This window comes from Acinonyx jubatus, chromosome C2 (assembly GCF_027475565.1).
Source record: "Acinonyx jubatus isolate Ajub_Pintada_27869175 chromosome C2, VMU_Ajub_asm_v1.0, whole genome shotgun sequence".
Taxonomy (NCBI): domain Eukaryota; kingdom Metazoa; phylum Chordata; class Mammalia; order Carnivora; family Felidae; genus Acinonyx; species Acinonyx jubatus.
Window position 1 is genome coordinate 90,073,013 of NC_069384.1, and position 12,460 is coordinate 90,085,472.

Sequence of the window (12,460 nt, forward strand, 5' to 3'; positions counted from 1 at the left end):
TTTTGGCAGGAAGTTAAACTCTGGCAATATTTTTTTTTTAAGTTTATTTATTTTGAGATCGATTGAGACAGCATGAGTGGGGGAGGGGTAGTGAGAGAGGGAGAGCGAGAATCCCAAGCAAACTCTGTGCCACAAGCACAGAGCCCAATGTGGGGCTTGGACTCATGAAACCCGTGAGATCATGACCTAAGTGGAAACCAAAAGCAGGTGCCAAACCAACAAAGCCATCCAGGTGCCCCAAACTCTGGTAATTTTAAAATTAGTACTTCTATATTTACAAAAGACAATAATCTCTTATTTATATAATGTCTAATATAGTGTGCATAATTTGAAAAGTGGGTGAAAGTGTAGGTTATGTGTTGGAATCCAGTGGAAGATGCACAACTAGTGGCAACTGAGAGTCCTGAAATATCCCGTATTGAAAGAACATCCTTGTCTTATGATACTAGAGCATATCAGTAGACAAGGGCTGATAAGAATAGAAAATACATTAGGGTAAAGGCTGCCAAGCACCAAAACAGTCCACTAAAAGCCACTGGGCAGTAAGATCTCATCAGCGAAACTTGTTTCGCTTTTACTCTCAACTGGCCGAAAACTATTTGATGAAAGCTGGTAAATTAATGACTTCACCCAGAAAAAGCCATTTCTCCCATTTTATCCTTTGAGATAAGCATGCCTTAAGTTCAGATAGAAAATGGCACTACTTAAAGCTATATTAAGAGAATTTTGCTGCCAAAACAAACGTTTTGAAGCAATAACACAGAAGCAAGATGGTGATACCAGAACAAGTTATGGGAACAGACTGGAGATGCTGAATGAAGGTTAAGTGCTTTAAGGCTCTTAGAAAGTAATGTTCTCTCAGCAAAATATTCCCCAGTGTGCACTTATCCTTTTGGAAGATGTGGCATAATTGACTTTGAGTAAATAAAAATAAAGCTAAATAGTTTTAGACCATATGGCTGTTGTCTAATGTTTTACTTATTTGGACTACAGATAGCCAACGGTATCCCTCCATCACTCCCTTAGTTTTTCTGTAGGGAATAAAGATTAACAGCAACATTATTGGCCAAGTTAAAACCATGTGTTACATAAGATTAGTTTACAATAATATTCAGTATGGGGTTAATCAAGACCCAGCCCTCAACTGTAGATGCACCAATTTTAATCACTGCCCTATAGCTGTGGTGTGGGGAAGGGGGGGGGCGGCGGTTAAACTCCCATCCATAAACACTCTCACCCTGTATGATTAAATTCAAAGGTACCCAAAAAACATTTTAGCAAATCAATTTTTTAAAGCTGTAAGTAAATATTATTTTTATTTTTGTTTTTAAATATAATTACATTTGCATAGTAAAATTTCCAAAAAAAAAAAAAACCCATATATTAAAGTGGAAACTACTTATTCATGAGTAACTGTCAATTTTCAGTTCTGTGATTTTTTTTAAGTCTTAATTTTAATTTCAGTTAGTTAACATACAGTACTATATTAGTTTCAGGTGTACAATGTACTAATTCAACACTTCTATACAACACCCTGTTCTTATCATGACAAGTGCCCTCCTTAATCCCTATCATCTATTTAACCCATCCCCCCACCTAGCTCCCCTCTGTTAACCAATCAGTTTGTTCTCTATAATTGATTCTGTCTCTTGATTTGTCTCTTTAATTTTTTTTTCCCTTTAGCAAATCAATTTCTTTTTTTTTTTTTAAGCGCTTATTTATTTTTGAGAGAGAGAGAGCAAGCAGGGGAGATGCAGAGAGAGAGGGAGACACAAAATAACAAAGCAGGCTCCAGCCTCTGAGCTGTAGCACAGAGACTGACATATGGCTCAAATCCATGAACCATGAGATCATGACCTAAGCTGAAGTCAGACGCTTACCTGACTGAGCCACCCAAGAGCCCCTTAGCAAATAAATTTCTTAAACAATAAAATGATACGATAAAATAGTGCTTAACAAAAAAGTAAAAAAATGTATATAAATACATCATTTGGATATGAAAACAATGAATAAAACTGGCATAAAAATAAAAATCAATAAATATTACCTATTTGTCAAAAAAATCTAGATTTAACTTTTAGAAGAAAAGACTAGTAATCAATATTGCTGTTGGATTCTTGGCATCAGTGAATTAAGTAAGTATTTTGAGACTACTCAGTGATAGTCCAGTCCTTTTATCTATCATTGAGGAAACTTAAAGCAATGTAAGTTTAAACTATATTTAGACAAAATAGACTTTAAAAAAAAGACCATAATAAGAGAAAAAGGAAGGCATTACATAATGATAAAGAGGTCAATCTAACAAGGGAATATAACATTTGTAAATATTTTTGTACCCAACATAGAGAGGCACCTAAATATATAAAACAATTATTAACAGACCTAAAGGAAGAAACAGACAGCAATATAATAACAGTAGGGAATTCCAACACCTCACTTGCATCAATGGATAGACTACTGAGATGGAAAATAAGAAAACATCTGCCTTAAATGACGTGTTAGACCAGATGGACTTAACAGATATACACAGAACATTCCATCCAAAAGCAACAGATACACACTCTACTCAAGTGCATGTGGAACATTTTCTAGGACAGATCACATGTTAGGCCATAAAACAAGTCTTAATACATTTAAGAAGACTGGAATCCTATCACACCTCTCCTCTCACAACACTTGTACAAAACTAGAAGTGAATTACAAGAAAAAAACTGGAAGTTTCACAAATATGTACAGATAAAACAACATGCTAATAAAAACCAATAGGTCAAAGAAATCAAGATAAATTAAAAAAATCTTTATACAAATGGACATGGAAATACAACATAACAAAATTTCTTTGATGCAGCAGCAGCAGTTTTAACAGAGAAGTTCATAGCAATAAATGCCTACCTCAAACCAAGAAAAATCTCAAAAATTTAATGTTATACCTCAAAAAACTAGAAAAAGAACAACGCCCCATTAGCATAAGGAAGGAAATAACCAATATCAGAGTGGAAATAAATGAATTAGAGACTAAAAAGACAACTTTGAAAAGATAAGCATGACAAATCTTTAGCTAGAATGACCAAGACAAAGATGAATGCAGAAATAAAAGAGGAGACATTAAAACTGATAACACAGAAGTACAAAAGATCGTAAGAGACTACTTTGAACAATTATACAGTGACAAATAGGACAACCTAAGAAAAAACAGACAAATTGCTAGAAACATAAACCTTCCAAAACTGAATCATGAAGAGACAGAAAATTTGAATAGACTAATTACTAGTAAGTAGATTGAATCAGTAATCAAAACTTCCTAGTAAACAAAAGTCCCAAACCAGACAGCTTGATTGATAAAGTTTACCATAGAAAGATTTAATACCAATCCTTCTTAAACTCCTCCAAAACTATACAATGAGGAAACATTTCCAAGTCATTTAATGAGGCCAGCAATACTCTATTACCAAAACCAGACAAGGACACCACAGAAGAAAGCGACAGACTAATATCCCAGATGAACATGGATGCAAAAATCCTCAACAAAATATTGCCAAAAAATTCAACAATACATTAAAAGGATCATATACCATGATCAAATAGAATTTACTTCAGAGATATAAGGATGGTTTAACATCTGCAGAAGTCCATATGATACATCACAATAACAAAATGAAGTATTAAAGTCATATGATCATCTCAATAGATGCAGGAAAAGACATTTAACAAAATTCAACATCTATCCATGATAAAAACTGTCAACAAAGTGAATATAAACAGAATGCATGTCAACACAGTAAAGGACATATATGAGAAGTCCCAAGCTAACATCACACTCAACAGTGAAAGGCTGAAAATGTTTCCTCTAAGATCAGTGACAAGACAAGGATGCCCATCTCTCCACTTTTATTCATCATAGTATAGGCACAGATTGGAGATACTGTGGGTTTGTTTCCAGAACACTGTAATAAAGGGACTATGACAATAAAGTGAGTCAAATAAACTGTAGTCTATTAAGTGTGCAATAGTAGCATTAAGTCTAAAAAGAAAAAAACAAACAAAAATGATATATACCTTAATTTTAAAAATACTGAAAAAAATGCTGAAAGAATTACTAACACGTGACAAAGATATGAAGTAAGCAAATACTGTTATAAAAATTGCACGAATAGACTTACTCAGTGCAGGGTTGCCACAAAACTTCAATTTGCAAAAACAATAATATCTACGAAATGAAGTAAAGTGAAGTGCAATAAAGTGAAGTTATGCCTCTGTTGGACAGAGTTATCAGGCAAGAAAAAGAAATAAAAGGTATTTGAATTGAAATGGAAATAATAAAACTGTCACTATTTACAGATGACATATTATATATAGAAAACCCTATAGACTCCACCAAAAAACTGAAGAAACAAATTTGTTAGGTTACATAATACAAAATCAACATATAAAAATCTGTTACTGGGCACCTGGGTGGCTCAGTCAGTTAAGCATCTGACTTCGGCTCAGTTCCTGATCTCACGGTTCATGAGTTCAAGCCCCACATCGGGCTCTGTGCTGACAGTTTAAAGCTTGGAGCCTGCTTTGGATTTTATGCCTCCTTCTCTCTCTGCCCCTCTCCAACTTGTGCTCAGTCTCTCTCTCTCTCTCTCAAAAAAATGAATAAAACATTAAATATTTTTAAAAAGCTGTTACATTTGTATACACATAATATACTATGAAAAAGAAAAATTAAGGGTGCTTCACTGGCTCAGTGAAGAGCATGCAACTTTTTTTTTAATGTTTGTTTGTTTGTTTGTTTGTTTGTTTATTTATTTATTTATTTATTTATTTATTTATTTTGAGAGAGAGACAGAGAGAAAGAGAGAGAGAGAGAGAGAGAGAGAGAATCCCAGGCAGTCTCCACACCATCAGCTCAGAGCCTGATGCAGGGCTTGATGGCATGAACCATGAGATCATGACCTGAGCTGAAATCAAGAGTCAGCTGCTTAACTGGCTAAGCCACCCAGATACCTCATGAAGAGCATGCAACTTTTGATCTCAGGGTCGTTGAGTTTGAGTCCCACATTAGGTATAGAGATTACTTAAAACTATACAAAAAAAAATTAAGAAAATCCTATTCACAACTGAATCAAAAAGAAACAACAACAAGAAAAACAACAGCAAAAAAAAAAAACCAAGGGCAAAAAAACCCAGCAAAACGCCTAGGAATAAATTTAACCCAGGAGATAAAAAAAACTATACATTCAAAACTATAAGATATTGATGAAAAAACTTGAAGACACATAAATGGAAAGATAATCTGTGCTCATGGACTGGAAAAATTAACATTGCTGAAATGTTTATACTATACAAAGCAATTGAGAGAGTCAATGCAATCTCTATTAAGATGTCAATAAAATTTTTCATAAAAATAAAATAAGCAATTCCTAAAATTTGTACGGAACCACACACACACACACACACAAAATACCCTGAATGCTCAATGAAATCTGGAGAAAGAACAAAGGTGGAGGCATCACAATCTCTGATTTCAAGCTATAATACAAAGCTATAGTAATCAAAACAGTATGGTATTGGCATAAAAACAGATATATTGATCACTGAAACACAATGAAAAGCCCAGAAACAAACAAGTACATATACGGTCAGTTAATTTACAACAAAATAGCCAAGCATATACAATGAGGAAAAGAGGGACTCTTCAAAAAAATGGCATTGGGAAAACTGGACACCTACTTTCAAAAGAAACTGTACCATCTTACACAATACACAAATTACCTCAAAATGGATTAAAGACTTGAATGAAAGACCTGAATCTGTAAAACTCCTAGAAGAAAACATAGGTGGTAAGCTCCTTGACATTGGTGTTGGCAATGATTTTTCAGATCAGACTTTAAAAGCAAAGACAACAAAGCAGAAACAAACAAGTGAGACTACATCAAACTAAAAAAAATCAGCATGATAAAGAAAACTTATCAATGAAATGACAAGGTAACCTTCTGAATGAGAGAAAATATTCACAAACCACATATCTTATAAGAGGCTAGTATCCAAAATGTATAAAGAACTCCTACAACTCAATAGCAAACAAACCACAAACACAATACCAATTTAAGAAGTAGACAAAAGATCTGAATATTTTCCCAAACCATAATGAGAGATCATCTCAAACTTGTCAGTATGGCTATTATCAAAAAGATAAGAAATGGCAAGTGTTGGTAAGCATCTGGAGAAAAAGGAACCCTTGGGCACTGTTGGTGGGAATGCAAATTGGTACAGCCATTATAGAAAACAGTATGGACATTTCTCAAAAAAATATAAATAGAACTAACTTATGATCCAGAAATTCTGCTTCTAGGTATTTATCAGAAAAAAAATTTAAAGTAATTTGAAAATAAAATGCTTGCACCAACATGTTCATTGCAACATTATTTATAATAACCAAGATACAGAAACAATCCAAAGTATCCATTAATGGAGTGGATAAAGAAATGTGGCATATATATTAAACTGAATATTTTCAGCCATAAAAAATGAAATATTGCCATTTGTGACAACATAAGTTGACTTTGAGGGTATTATGTTAAGTAAATCAAAGAAAAACAAATACCATATGATCTCACTCACATTCTAAAAACCAAACAACCAAGCTCATAGATAGGAACAGCAGACTGGTGGTTGCCAAGGAGAAGGGATGAGTAGACAGGATCAAGAGGTACAAATTTCCAGTTATAAACTAAGTCATGGGGACCTAATGTACATCATGGAGACTATGGTGAATAATACTGTACCATATATTACAAAGTTGCTATGAGAATACTTCTAAAAAGTCCTCATCATAAGAAAAAAAAATCTTATGTTTAGGATGATCCTGAGATATATATTTTGGTCTTTGTTTATAAAATTGTAATGATTAGGGTGCCTGGGTGGCTCAGACAGTTAAGTGTCTTGATCTTGGCTCAGGTCATGATCTTACCTTCGTGAGTTCGAGCCCCATGTCAGGCTCTGCTCTGACAGCACAGAGCCTGCTTGGAATTCCCTCTCCCTCTCTCTCTGTCCCTACCCCACTTGTGCTTTCTCTCTCAAAAAAAAAAAAAAAAAAAAAAGTTAAAAAAAATTATAAAAATAAATAAATAAATAGATAAATAGATAAGTAAAATTGTAGTTAATTTTTTTTTCAGTTTCAAGTAAGATTTTGTTTTTGTTTTGTTTATTTTCAATTAATCTCTACTCCCGATGTAGATCTCAAACTTACAACCCTGAGATCAAGAGTTGCATGGTTTACGAACTGAGCCAGCCAGGTACCCTATAATGATTTTTTAATATAATATAAACCCATGTTACTGACCATCACTCCAAAGGTAATTAAGAATTGTTAAAGTTTTCATGTGTTATTAAATGGCCCTTTATCCTTGTTTTGCTATACTGCATCATTCCTATGCATTTAAAAAGCCAACATTTAGATTTTTTTTTTAAGAAAATAGTTCAGTCTATCACAAACTCCTAACAGTTTGGACATACAAGGTATTGCAACAGTGTAATGATATACAATGGATTTAACCATAACAAAACATTAAAAAGTTATACTTTCTCTAACATTTCATCTGTATGGCCAGTACAAAGTATTCATTTCAGATTGAACAAAATAGAATTTAAAGAGTACATTTTTAAATTTTAAAAAAAGTTTATTTATATTTGAGAGAGAGAGAGAGAGCAAGCATGAGTGGGGGAGGGTCAGAGAGAGAGGGAGACACAGAATCTGAAGCAGGATCCAGGCTCTGAGTTGTCAGCACAGAACCTGATGCAGGGTTCAAACTCTTGGACCACAAAATCATGACCTGAGCTGAAGTTGGACACTTAACCGACTGAGCCACTCGATTGCCCCAAGAGGTACTTTTAATATAAATTTCTTGTGCAAGACAAATGCTACTTTTGCACAATCTCAAATCTACCTGTGAATGTAATCATTCAAAACAAACACAACTTTTCAAATTAAACTTTTTAAACTTATATATGATAACAAAATAGAGTTTTAGAAAAACTATGGGTTTTTATAAATTTGTTATAAAATCTAATTATTTTTCTCTCAAGAAACACACACACACACACACACACACACACAAAACTGGCCCAACCCACAGGAGGTACAATACCAGCAGTGAATCTTCAGGTAGTCTATGGACTTTGAGTGATTATGTGGTATTAATGTGGGTTTGCCCTTGGTAAAACATGTACCATTCTGGCAAATGATGTTGACCATGGGAGAAACTATTTTGGGGGATAGAAGGTATATGGAATACCTCTGTATCTTTCTATTTTGTTGTAAGTCCCAAACTGCCCTAGAGAGGTGCCTGGATGGCTCAGTCAGGTAAAGGTCTGGCTCTTGATTTCGGCTCAGATCATGATCTCACAGTTCATGGTATCAAGCTCCACACTGGGCTCTGGGCTGACAACATGGAGCCTGCTTCAGATTCTCTCTGCTCTTCTCTCTCTCTCTCTCTCTCTCTCTGTCCCTGCCCTGCTTGTGCTTCTGCACTCTCACTTCAAAAATAATAAACTTGAAAACAATTAAAAAATAAAGTAAAAAACAAATTTCCAAAAAAAATACAAAGTCTTAAAACCAAAGAACAAAAACAAAGTAAAACCTTTTAAATACACGTATATAATTTTAGCATTGATAATCAAAATATGGTCTACAGGTATGACTCTAATTTCTCGCAAAGAAAGTGGAGTAAAATGTTTTTCTATAGGTATTATTAGCAATGTAACTATTTTGGCTTTTAATTTATCAAATCAGCATTATATTCTTACTACTCATTGACTAGGTTATTTGGTCTCTGATTTTACTTTCTATTAGGTTTAAAAAAAACATGTTTTTTCTTTCATAGTGGTGTCCTACCAAATTAACATTTTAATATACGTAATTGTTGTATGTGGAGTTCCCATCCTTTGGGCAATACAAACATTAAATACTATATTTAAGTTTGATAAACACTAATACAAATTGCTCCCTCTTTCTCACTCTACCTTCCAGAACAATTGTTCTCAAAGTACTGTCTTAGGAACTGCACATCAGCATTACCTGAGAATTTCTTAGAAATGCAAATTCTATGCTGACCCCAGTCTGAATCAGAAACTCTGGAAGTAAGGTCCAATCAGTTGTGTTTAATAGGCTCTCTAGGTAGTTGTGAAGCAGCTTAAGTTTAAAACTAGTGTTCCAGAAAGATGAAATTTAGCATTTAGATCAGGTCATCATCAGAGTGATTTTTTTTTATACTAGAAGTACACAATAAAGTGTTGTATTTGAGCTTATTTTCACATAATACTTATATTTAAGGATAAAATAAGCATAGAATTTATTAAAAACAAAACTTTCCTTTACACCAATTTTTACTTAACCAAGAGTACTTGATTTGCTTAACATAAAGTACAATTTTTTTCTTTTTCTAAATTTTTTTACACTTTATTTATATATTGTGTGAGAGAGAGAGAAAGAGAGAGAAGAAGAGAGAGAGCAGGGCAGGGGCAGAGAGAGAATCCCAAGCAGGCTCTGCACGGTCTCTTAGCTGTCAATGCGGGGCTCAATTTCACGAACCTTGAGATCATGACCTGAGCCAGACCCAAGAGTCTGACACTTAACTGACAGAGCCACCCAGGTGCCCCAAGAGTAATTTTCTAATTTTCTAATGACTGTAAGTAATGATGGTTTAGCCAGCATGGAACTAAAAGGAATCCTAGTATGCTGAGTGGTTTAAAACCCCAACCTGAACTGGGATTTCTCTTCCTCTACGGCATGAACCTCAAAGTCCTCAAAATGGAACACAAAGCTATCACTATCACCACAAGGGTCTGGTTTTGACTGGGGCAGTGGCAGACTGGGAGCTTACCTGATTTTCTTTAGTCAGTCCAGGAAACTTCTGCCTGAATTCCTGGTTCTAAAATTGGCCTGGGGTCCGGCGTCCTGAGGTCTGAGAAAAATCAGTGCTTCTCAGGTTTACCTGATGATCTGAATCTTTTGGGGGTGTTTCTCAAATCTCATTCAAGACCTCCTACATCTGTTCCACAGGAACTGTTTACATGATCATCAGATAGATACTATTTCTCAGCCCCATCAAAAAATGGAACAGGGTATTCACCTGATACTTTTTTCTCCATCTCCCTAACTCTATTCAGCTGCCTAAAGGCAGCTTGTGTGGTTGTTCTTCCCCAAGATTTTTCTACCATGAGGTAACCAGCTATCATCACATGTTCTTTTCAAGCCTAGTAGGTAAATATTTTTTTTTAATTTTTTAATGTTTATTTATTTTTGAGAGAGAGAAAGAGAGAACAAGTGGAGGACAGGCAGAGAGAGAGAGGGAGACAAAGAAATCTAAAGCAGACTACAGGCTCTGAGTTGTCAGCACGGAGACTGACACGGGGCTCAAACTCACAAACCATGAGATCATGACCTGAGCTAAAGCCAGACGCTTAACTGACTGAGCCACCCACTTGACCCAGTAAATATTCTTTAGAACTTCACTTCTCCCAGTTATTCTGTCCTAATACTGCCTACTTAGTCCTAAACTCTCAGGTTCTTACTTGTTAACTTGTAAATTACTCCAAAATTTACTAGCATTACAACAGGTTACATACACGTTACTATTTCTCACACGTTACTATTCCTCTTTGGCTATAAAGTAACATTTCTCCCTATAAAAGAAATTAACCAGCACTTTTAAGACTGGGGGAAGTGAAGAGCCATCCTGGAATGCTTTATTTGCATTCATAGATTATTTACCTTCAGAATCTAATTTTCTATTTAAGATATGGGCTATGAATAAAGCTAATCACCTCCAACAATCATGATTAAATGGAAATAGAAATTTTATAGAGATGAAATTGTGTCAAAAATTTTTAAAAATACCTATAAGAAACTGGTATACTTATCTCTACAAAGTAATGCACACCTACTAATACATAAGTCACATACATATAGCATCCAAAAAGAAATGGCTTAATAAAAACATGTCCAAATATGTTTTGGGTTTTGTTGAATACAAAAATGCAAACAGTAATAACAATTTGACAAAAGAATTTTTCAGTATATCAGAAACTACATCCCATCTTTTAGTAAAAATATCTGTTCAATTGATTTAGAGGTGGCTGTTAAAAGCCCCAAGGGCCCTATACACTTAGCAGCAAAATGAAATGGTGTTTCTCCCTGCTTTCCTTCTACCTCAGACTCCCAATACTTAGCAGCAAAATGAAATGATGTTTCTCCCTGCTTTCCTTCTACCTCAGACTCCCAATCACAAAGAACTATGCTCTATGAAGAAAAAAGAAAAACAAACAACAATAAAAACTTCCATCAACTGGGGCGCCTGGATGGCTCAGCCAGCTGAGTATCCGACTTTAGCTCAGGTCATGATCTCACAGTTCGTGGGTTCGAGCCCCGCATCAGGCTCTCTGCTGACAGGTCAGAGCCTGGAGCCTGCTTCGGACTCTGTGTCTCCCTCTCTCTCTACCCCTCCCACACTCATGCTCTATCTCTAAGAAATGAATAAACCCTAAAAAAAAATTAAAAAAAACAAAAACAAAAAAACTTCCATCAACTAAATTTGGGTTTAAAACCAAGTTTAAATAGCATCAAAAAGACCAGGAGTAAACATACTACATAACGCCAGCACAAATGACACATGTGTAACTTTGGATAATGTTCAGATCAAATCAATAATTCAAACAGTATTTCCTACCCATCTAATATGTGTCCAGTCGTAAGGTTGGTAAGACTCAGAAATGTACAAAACAGAGTCCTTGTATTCAGCAAAGTATGATCTAGTTAAGGAGATAAGAATTACTCATAAAAAAAACAAGGGAATAAGGAAAGGCTACTCACTCTCCAAAATAAGGCATCATAGGCTGTGGCAAAGGTGAAAGTACCAGAGGATAGAGAAGCCAAATGCCAGGATGGCTGGTGACTTCTTGAAAAGCTCCATAGCACTGGGGGATTCTGAGTAGGTCTTAAAAAGTTTCACCATCTCAAATAGTCAAAAGGGAAAGACATTCCAGGTGAACAAAGATATAGGTGATAATGAGCAGGGAGCCTAGCAAGCTAAAAACACAAGATTTCATATTAGAGGAGTAGGCAATTTTTAAAACTATTATCCTGCACATCTAAACCACAGTAAATATTTCAGGCTGTATTGCAAAGTCAGTTTACTGTTTTTACTTAAATGCTATTACAACATCTAACAAATTAACTTTAAGAAGAATGATTTTTAAATGTTCTGAAGATGCTTTATGGCAGCAGTATTATTTCCAAAAGAGCCCAAAGACATTCAAACCAATGCAAAAAATGATTATTTTCATTGCTTAAAGATAAAATAAAATGAAATATATATACCAAATTGTTTACATGTTATTTATAATTATATAATGCATTTACATATAATTATATTTATAATATACATATACACACATATGGCTTCTTGAAAAGTCC

At 34.7% G+C, this 12,460-nt stretch overlaps 1 protein-coding gene across 10 annotated transcripts in view; it reads right to left on the reverse strand.

Annotated features, from left to right (window-relative positions):
* The window catches only part of NAALADL2 (N-acetylated alpha-linked acidic dipeptidase like 2), a 1,320,599-nt gene that overhangs the window by 771,166 nt on the left and 536,973 nt on the right, over window positions 1-12,460 (reverse strand). The window contains exon 2 of one of the 10 annotated variants that reach the window (XM_053221204.1): window positions 11,858-12,065. The exons of the other annotated variants lie outside the window; for them this stretch is intronic. The gene's annotated coding sequence lies outside the window, so the exon portion shown is untranslated. The remainder of the gene's footprint in view (window positions 1-11,857; window positions 12,066-12,460) is intronic. 10 annotated transcript variants of the gene reach the window in all.